Source organism: Dipodomys spectabilis, unplaced genomic scaffold, assembly GCF_019054845.1.
Source record: "Dipodomys spectabilis isolate Male_0828 unplaced genomic scaffold, ASM1905484v1 ptg000096l, whole genome shotgun sequence".
Lineage (NCBI taxonomy): Eukaryota > Metazoa > Chordata > Mammalia > Rodentia > Heteromyidae > Dipodomys > Dipodomys spectabilis.
The window spans coordinates 6890802-6900360 of NW_024870773.1; the positions used below are offsets into that span (position 1 = coordinate 6890802).

A 9559-nucleotide genomic window follows, 5' to 3' on the forward strand; every position below is an offset into this window, starting at 1 on the left:
TTCAAAGGTATCACTCTTATACCTCATAACATTCTAAACTACTGGAGAAGAACAGAAAAGGCACAGAATTCAGGGTCAGTCAGAGGCTTGAAATCTAATTCTAGGTTTTGCATTTATCAGTTCTCAGACCCCGGATACCTTATCAATAAAACAAATGAAACAATATAATCCTCAAAAGATCCTTGTGAGAACAGAAAAAGAACTTTGAAAATGGTAAAGCCTAACACAGAGTAGCAATTTTAATCATTGTATTCTCTAGGAAGCAAAAGCTGTGAATAGAAAATACTCACAAGTAATCATCTATGAAATTAATCCCTCCTCAAATATCTTGTCTCTGTATGTGGGTAACCTAAGACATGTCACTTGAACTCAGCCTCATATTCTTCCATCAGCAAAATGGAGCTCAATAGGGGTACATACCACACATTAGAATGATTAAATGAGCAAATATGCGTAAAACTTTTAATATAGTAGGCACTATGTAAGTTTTAGCACTGATGGCAAAAATACTATTACCCTACCAGACCTAATTCTAGCCTGCCCATCTGAACTGCAGTGGACAAGTCATTCATGATGTAGTGATTCACATGCTCTTAGTGAGCAATGGCATCATTTAAACAAAATCTTAAAAAAAAAAAAAAAAAAAAACTTACTTTAGAAGAGTTTAGTAAGTTACAGAATTACTACAAAGACAGTCCAGAGTTTCCATATACCTAAAACTCAGCTTTCCAATATTAATCTTTTTTTTATTGTGAAAATACCGGTAGAGAGGGGTTACAATTACATGAGCAAGGTAATGAGTACATTTCTTATCAAGCATTGTTGCCTCCTCCTTTGTTTCCCCTTTCCATCCCCAATGTTAATCTTATAGTAACATGGCTTATTTGTCACATGCAAATATATTTAATGATGTCCATAATTTATTCTGATGTCCATAATTTATTCCTGTGTTCCAGGATCTCATTCAGTGTACATACATTTCAGAGGTATACCCTTCACAGGAGTTTCCAGGCCCAGCTATTCTAATGACAGTTACGTTTGAGGTGGGGCCCAAGGATTACTGTTGGGATGACTGAAAAATACATTTAAAAGAGCAATGGTCTAGATTTTGCACTCAGATATGTTGCACAATACAATTGCCACTAGCCATAGGCCAACTGCTTCCAGTCTAGATTTTAGACCCAGATCTCTTGTTCAATACAATAGCCGTTAATGTAGCTACTGAAAATTTGAAATATGAGCAGCATAAGCTGAAATGTGCAGCAAGTGTAAAATATGTGTAAAAATATGTAAAAAGCCCAAAAGAAGAACAATTTCCTTGTTGATTATATGTTCAAATAATTTGAACATACTGTTAAATTTATTTCATTTGACTTTTCTCACTTTGCTTCTAATGAGTACTAGAAACCTTAAAATCACAAGGTTTCTATGAAACAGCAGTGGTCTGTGATCTAGGCAGAAGAACAGCACCCACAAAATCTGGGAACTTGTTAGAAGTACAGGTGATTCCCATGCACCTTAAAGCTTGAGAAGCTCTATATTTTCAACAGAGGAGACAAGTTTAGAAACAGCATTTATCAGTTCACTTTAAATATAAAGCAAATCATTTGCAAAATCAAACTGCAAAACAAGAGGGAAATGACTGGGTCACAGCAAAGCCATCTACAAAAAAGTTCTGACAAGTGGACAGGTTAACTGAAGAAAAGCAAAGCCCCAAAGACGCTGGCTGACAGGTCCTCCACTAAGAATGATGTAAGAGGGGCTGGGGGTTTAGCCCAGTGGAAGGGCGCCCGCAAGGCCGTGGGTTCGGTTCTCAGCCCTGGTTTAAAAAAAATAAATAAATAAATAAAAAAAGAATGATGTAAGGATGCTATGTGTTGGCATGATACCTTTTCCTATGTGATTCATGCTACAAAACTATGCATATTTATGATAACTAAAATTACTGGACAAAGGGTATGCCTTGGTGGTAAAACACTTGCCCAAAACTAAGCAAGACTGGGGATTATTTAATCTCTAGCACCAGCAGCAGGAGAATATCTTCACACATAAAATTGTTAAAATACAGAAAGTTTTCATTTTACTTTTCTTTCCCACTCTTTATTATAAAATTAAAATACAAATTTTCACTGAAAAGTTAAACACCAGAACCACTTAATAATTTCACAGGTCACGATTATTGGCTCACTGTTATTCTAGTCCACTTAAATTGATTACCCCTGTTAGAGTGATAAGGTTATGAATACATGTAACTTTTCTAGTTAGTTTCATAGTCTGTGTATGGCACATACATCCTTAATAATTATTCCTATTGGATTTTTTTAAACTATTGAATATGAAAGGCAAAAACAAAAACCCAGATTATTATCTTTTTTCTCAATAATGGCATCTGTTGAATTTAAACTTATAAAGCTTCCTTTTTATCAGTCTATTGAAAAAAAGCACTGAGCAGATATCCTCTACTTAATGAAAGAAACGTTGGCTGATAGGTACAAATAATATACTATTTCCTACAATATTTATATAAATATATATGTGCATGACTCAACTGTTTATAGTAAAAAAGAAAAGGAAGAAAAAGAAGGAAGAAGGAAGAACAAGGATAAGGATAAGGAAAAGGAGGAGGAGAAGTGAGAAGAGGAGGAGAAAGAGGACGAGGAGAAGAAGGGCACTGGTTGCTCATGCCTGTAAGCTTAGCTGCTGAGGAGGCTGAGATCTGAGGCTCGAGGTTGAAAGCCAACCTGGGCAGGGAAGTCCAGGAGACTCTTATCTCCAATTAACCACCAGAAAACCGGAAGTAGCACTAAGGCTCAAAGTGGTAGAGTGCTAGGTTAGCTTTTAGTAAAAAGATGGGGTCCCTGAGTACAAGCCCCAATACCCACCCACCCCCAAAAAAGTACTAACAATTATATAATCATAACTCATTGAACTGGTGGCATATTAGGAACCAATAAGCAACACCCCACTTTGTTTTTTCAAAAACATTATTGTGGTTTGTCTCATTACTTTCATTCTGACTTTTTTTTATTATCTCTAAGTAGTTGTACAAAGGAGTCAATGAGCTTTATATGAGTGACAGTCTACCAAATACTAAGACACAGATAAACACATAACCTGTTACAATTCACTTAATTTCTTATTTGCATTTTCCCAACACAGAAACCCCTCCAGAACAGCGGTAACTGTTTCCAGTTTGTCTAATTCTTCAGGTAGCTGGGTTCACTACCTGCCCTTAGGGCTCCCAAAGGCCAGCTCAGAAATGTTTCCCAGGGAGTGAAAGACAAAAATACAGCAGTCAGACAGTCTTACTCATAAAGAGCAGGTAAAGAAAAGTAGGTATTATGAACAAATGTCTCTAGGCCATCATTTCTCAACTTTTAAGTGTGGACGAGGCAATGCTAAGAGCTACATATTTTTGAATAATTTCTCATTGCAACATCCTGTCTTACAAGGCCTCACCTTTAGAAGTTGGAGGCAGAATTTGGACTAGAACTCAATGCTCCTTCCTCCAATTTACCTCTCCTGAAGAATGTGTGCCTCAATGATCAATAAAATCTACTTCCGTGTGTCATCACAAACCATAAAGCAATACACAACCAAGCCTAATAGTGTTTTAAAAAAAATAAAGAAAAACCCTTACAAACCACAACAACATCGCATTTGGAATGACGTGAGAACTTTCTGGACAAAGGTATTCTTTTATACATTCGGCTTTAACCTTTGCAAAAGCATTTTAAACTGCTGCTTCAGGCAAAAGGAAAACATCACTGGCCTGGAAAAGTGAAGGGCGTGCCTTTTTTCTCTAACAACCACCCTGTGGCCATTTCTTCTACACCAGAGGGTCTGCAGTTCACCGACACGACACGACACGTCAAAGGGACAGTCACACTGGGAACACAAATCTGGAGATGGGAAGAGGATAGTGCACTGGGGGTGGGGGGGGGGGAGGAAGGGTTTTTTAATTCAAGGATTTGGGAGGAGATTCCGCCAAGCCGAGCTGGGAGGGCAGCAAATGTCTATGCATTAGGGGCGGGGCACGTCTGAAGACTGCGGAGAAGAAAAGTGTCCTGTTTAAGGTCAGGAGCCCTCCAGCGATGCCCCAGGTGGGTTTCCCTGCTGGGCAAAGAGGGAGGCCCGGGAGGGAGGACGGCACCTGCACGGCCTTTCACCTCCACCACACACACACACACACGCACACACACACGCCACCCAGCCACCCTCCCTCCCGGGGGGCGGGGCGGCCGCTGCCCTCACACAGGAAGTCAGGAAACCCAGGGGGCATAGGAGCCACAACTTCGGGCCCATTTAAACCCGGGGGTGCCCCCCCCCGTCGGCGAGCGGGCTGTCGGCGCCGCCCCCCCCCCCGCGCCCACCTCCCCCGGCGCGGACCCCCTCGCGCTCCGGCCGCACCTCGCGCGCGCGCCGCACGCCGCCCCCCCCCCGCACACGCCCCCGCCCCCACTCCAGGCTCCGCTGCCCTCGCGGGGCACAGCCCGAGCCCTCGAGCGCCTTTGTGCACCGCCGCGCTGACTACCCTGGGTCCGCGGGGGGCCCGCCTCCCAGACACCTTACCGAAGGCAGGCCCCGGGGCCTCGAGGCGGGCAGCTCTCCCTCCTCGCGGCCGCGGAAACACCACAGCGAGCCCGGAGAGCTCCCACAAGGCGGCCGCCGCAGCCCGGCGTCCCCGCAGGCTGGTCTCTGAGGGAGGGTAAGTTCCAGGGCACGTCGGAGCGCGCCGGCGCGGGGGCGGGGCGGGCGCCGGCGGGGGGTGGGGCGGGGCTGGGGTCACGTGGTCGGCGGGGCGGGAGGCTCACGTGACAGCCGGAGTGGGCGCGGAGGCGAGGCGAGGCGGGGCGGGGGGCACGAGGGGCACGAGGCCTTCGGGTGGGCCGGGCGCGCGCCGGGAAGAGGCCTCGGCTTGGGGGGGGGGAGGGGGAGGAAATCGCGGAGTGGGCGGGGCCGGGGAGAGGCGGAGCGGGAAGAGCGCGGGAGCAGCTGGGGGGCACTCGGGCGGCGGTGTGGGCGTCCGCACTTTGTAAACATGTAGTGGGAAGTGTGGTGCAAACGCCGTGAGGGGAAACGAGGGAAGGAGGGCGAGCGAGAAGCCGGCGGAGGGCTGGGGTGTCAGGAATGGAGCCCGGGAAGCGGCGGCGAGGCCGTGGGCCCTGCCCGCCGGGGAGTCACTGCCCGCCAGCCCCACACCGCCCTGGGAGGCTGGAAGCGGCGCCACACGGAGCGCCGAGCCCCTTGGTACGAGGTCTGCGAGCGGCGTGCTGGGGTCGGGCCGCCGGGGCTTGACCTGCTGTGCCTCCTCTGGGGCCCCGCGGCCTGTCCAGTGGGGGCCGCCGCGTCGCCCTCGCCCCAGCCTGCGGCGCGTGCCCGCTGGGCCCCGTCCCCCCCACCCGAAGGTCTCCCCTGGTGGAAGGGTTTGGATGGGACCGAAAGAGCATTGGGAAAGAGACCTGGCTTCTGCCAGGAATTGCCACTTCCCCCGTCGGATTCCAACTGTCAAATGGGAAGATTGACTTAAAGCCTCATTCTTCTAGTTCTAGAATGTGTTGACAGGAAAAACAACCCTTCGGGACATCAGACATATTTATAAACCACTTGTTGATTGGGTTGACTGTGGTGCTCGGATGAAAAGTTAATACAGACCAGAAAAGTGGGGGGGGGGGGGGGGAAGGAAGGAAGCGAGCATATGATTTCAGAGGCGTTCGCTGGAGATGGCTCTCTGTGCTTTTGTTACATACTTAAAAAGGCCACCATGTCTGACTTCCTTTTCACAATTTAAACTTCCAATTGTTCTTCAAGGATGTTTAAAAAAAAAAATCCACTGAGGTGTTGGCAAGGCTTTCAACGTAGTAAGCTGTGGCTCAGAACCTTATTAACTAGTGGGGGCTAACATTTTTAAATATCCTCCTCTAAGATGCTTAAAATGAGATTTTTTTTTTAATAACCTTGAAGCTGAGCATCAGTGGCTCAGCTCACCTCTAATCCTAGCTAGACAGGAGGCTGAGATCTAAGGATCCCGGTACTAAGCTGGCCAGGCCAGAAAAGTCCACAACATTCATATCTCCAGCTAATCAGCAAAAAGCAGTAAATGGAGGTGTAATTCTCAAGTAACAGCTCCTCCATTTAGCAAAAAAAACTAAAGGATAGTTTCAGCCCCAGTTCCAGCACAAAAACCTTGAGACTATACAAACATTCTTTTTTTTGGAGGGGGGGGGGGGTCCGGTCGTGGGGACTGAACTCTGGGCCTGGGCGCTGTCCCTCAGCTCTTCAGCTCAAGGCTAGCACTCTACCACCTGAGCCACAGCGCCACTTCCGGCTTTTTTCTTTTTTGCTTAATGTGGTGCTGAGGAATCGAACCCAGGGCCTCAGGCATGCAAGGCAAGCACTCTACCACTGAGCCATCTTCCCAGCCCCTATACAAACATTCTTATACTTAGCCTACTCCCTTTCCTTGGCTTTCACCGTCCTGTCTCCTTCAGTTTCTAGTATGTTCCCTTTTCCATGCCTTTGTTCAGCATGTACAAGTATGCCTTTGTTCAGCCTACAGAGTATTGCTGCTGTAAGCTTCTGAAGCTATTTTCCATAGAATCCCCTGAAATCTCTAAAATCAAAACAAGGACAGTCTCAAAAAGGAAACTGTGCCCTGATAAGAATGTGCTGATAACTTTCTCTTCCCTACTTCCCAAACCTGAATAGGGCACCCTTAGTTTCTGCAAGCCATAGAAACCCAACAGTTTGCATACACTTGCAACTCCACTTGTAACTCCACTTCCTATTTCACAACCTAATCTCAGATGATACCACAGTGTCCACAGTATGCTGATCACCAGCAACAGCAGATGGAGTCAGATAAAAAGAGCTCTCTTGCTAGTGTGTGTTTTAAAAGGACCTGATGGAGAGTTACGAAATCATATGCAACATTGCCTCTAGTTGGTTTTTAAATAACACTTGTAGCATATGTCTGGCACCCATGCTCAGGATCTCAACAGATCATTTTCAGGATTGTGACATTTAACTGGCTTCTTAGGAAGTAGCAGAGAGTTCCAGCATGTAGAACTTAAATGTAAGTTTCACACTAGGCAGAGATTTTAGTCTGATCTGTTTGTGTAACATATCCCAAGTTCTTAAAAGCTCTTGGCACACCTTAAATGCATCAGAAGTTCTTTTGAATGTATTTTTCAGTGAAAATGAGCTCTGAATTGCTGAATTAAACTTGTCCTAATTTCTTCCAATTCTTTAATAGGTAACCTACTTTCATTGTATATTTATTCCTCACTGAAAAGACTTTAAATTTATGTCTGGCATCACTACTTTGGCTGAGCTACTAGAAACAGGAATTTGGCAACATTTATCAAAATTACAAATGCATTTATACTTGGAACCTCCAATTTCACTTCTAGGGATTTATCCCAAAGATATCATTCCACACACAAGAAAGATACAGTATTTCTGATAGTGCCATTGCTTGAATAAGTGTTTTAAAGGCTTGGGCCCAGGATGGTCACATAGGAATATGATGGAACTAGTAGAAGGTGTTCAGGTCATTGGGAACAGGTGACTTTGAAGGAAATTGTGGGACCCCAGTCCCTTTATCTTTCTCATCTTGGCCATGAGGTGAGCAGTTTAGCTCCATTACATACTCCTACCATAATATGCACCCTGACTGCAGTTCCTACACAACAGGACCAATGAATCAAGAACAGAATCCAAAATACCTGTGAGCCAAAGTAGGGCTGGTATTAATGGAAAAAGAATGCATATAATATTATTGAAAATAGTAAAATACTGGAATAACATAAATCAGTAGGGCACTTTTTTAATTTTGGTAGAGACAGACATTGAATTATACAGCTGTTAACAAAAAATATAAAGAAAGAGGAAAGAAGAAAGGAAAAGAAAAGAACTTTTTTTAAATTGTGCCATTCTGGATGCTATCACTGAGCATTTTTACTCAAGGCTAGTGTTCTACCACTTAAGCCACAGTCCCACTTCCAGCTTTTTGATGGCTAATTGGAGGTAAGAGTCTCATAGACTCACCTGCCCAGGCTGACTTGGAATCTTCCCAGTAGCTAGACTTACAAGTGTGAGCTACCAGTTCCTGACTGAATTCTTTGTTTTTTAATATTAAGATTTCTATGGTTCCCTTAAGTAAAGAAGCAGAAAAATGTACCTTCTGTATGTGTTAAACTAGGACAAACTAACTGTTGGGGTATGTGTACTCAGTAGATGGTAGATACAGGAGATGGACTTTTCAGTGCATTCATAGTTAAACTTCTTGATGTTTAAACTATGAGAACAATTTATCCAAAAAGTTTACATTAAAATATTTAAATTGGTGTGGTATCTTTATTTTATTATTAAAACATTTAAATTCCTCCTATTTTAAATTTACTTGATTAGAATAATTGTATCAGACAATCTAGTACATGTCAAGCAAACTTTTAAAAATCTTTTAAATTTAAAAGCAACTTATTTTTCTTAAGAACGAATAATCCCTGTTTCTGACTAATAATTTAAGGTCTAGGTATCACAGTTAGAGGCTTATATGTATCTTATCAAATGTCTGTTGCCATTTTTTATTTATTTATATGTAATTATTTGCTTATTTTTTGCAGTGCTGGAGAGTTCCACATAGGGCCTCATGCATGTTAGGCAAGTCCTCTAACACTAAGCCCCAGGTTCTGTAAATTTTCAAAAGTAATTTTCTTATAGTAGGTCCTAAACAAGTTTTAAGGATCTTTGGATCTTCTGTTTTAAACAATAAAATGGGAATTTCACAAACCATTGTTTTGTTAAGGTCAAGAAAAATATGTGTTGGAATAAACATTAAAGATATGTGTAGCCGGGCGCCGGTGGCTCACGCCTGTAATCCTAGATACTCGGGAGGCTGAGATCTGAGGATCATGGTTCAAAGCCAGCCCAGGCAGGAAAGGCTGTGAGACTCTTGTCTCCAATAAACCACTAGAAAACCGGAAGTGGCCCTGTGGCTCAAGCGGTAGAGTGCTTGCCTTGAGCTGAAGAGCGCAGGGACAGCGCCCAAGCCCAGAGTTTAAGCCCAACAACCGACAAAAAAATAAATAAATTAAAATTAAAAAATAAAGATATATGTTTCTGTGTGCATTTGTGCACTCACTTTGTAATGTCAATGGCCTCTTGTCTCCATGGGTTAGACATATGCCCTGTAAATGATTTTTGCCTTTATCTTTTACTGTTTCGTTATACTTTTATGTGTGCTTAATTTCCAGAAGTTTCAAAGAGAATTATGGTTATAACTGCAATAGTGATCAAATTTACAGAACACCATCTCTCTAGAGATTATTAATATTTTCTTATGAGATCTCACTGTTTTTACTATGTAAACTTACATGAGCTGCTTTGTAAATTGATACCTACAGCTTTATTTCCAAAATTATCTACTCTGGTAGCACACACCTATAATCCTAGAACTCAGAAGGATAAGGCAGAAGGACCATGAATTTAAGGCCAGCCTAAGTTGTATAGCAACTTCTAGGCCACCCTGGGCTACATAGTGTGAGTGTCTGAGAGA

At 43.7% G+C, this 9559-nt stretch overlaps 1 protein-coding gene across 7 annotated transcripts in view; it reads right to left on the reverse strand.

The window, feature by feature from the left end:
* The window catches only part of Arhgap12 (Rho GTPase activating protein 12), a 98684-nt gene extending 93975 nt beyond the window's left edge, over window positions 1-4709 (reverse strand). For 6 of the 7 annotated variants that reach the window (XM_042685943.1, XM_042685942.1, XM_042685941.1 and 3 more), the window contains exon 1: window positions 4573-4708. The gene's annotated coding sequence lies outside the window, so the exon portion shown is untranslated. Of the gene's footprint in view, window positions 1-4572 lie in introns of all 7 variants that reach the window. The other variant, XM_042685938.1, reaches the window with a different exon arrangement.
* Between the last annotated feature and the right edge of the window lie 4850 nt (window positions 4710-9559).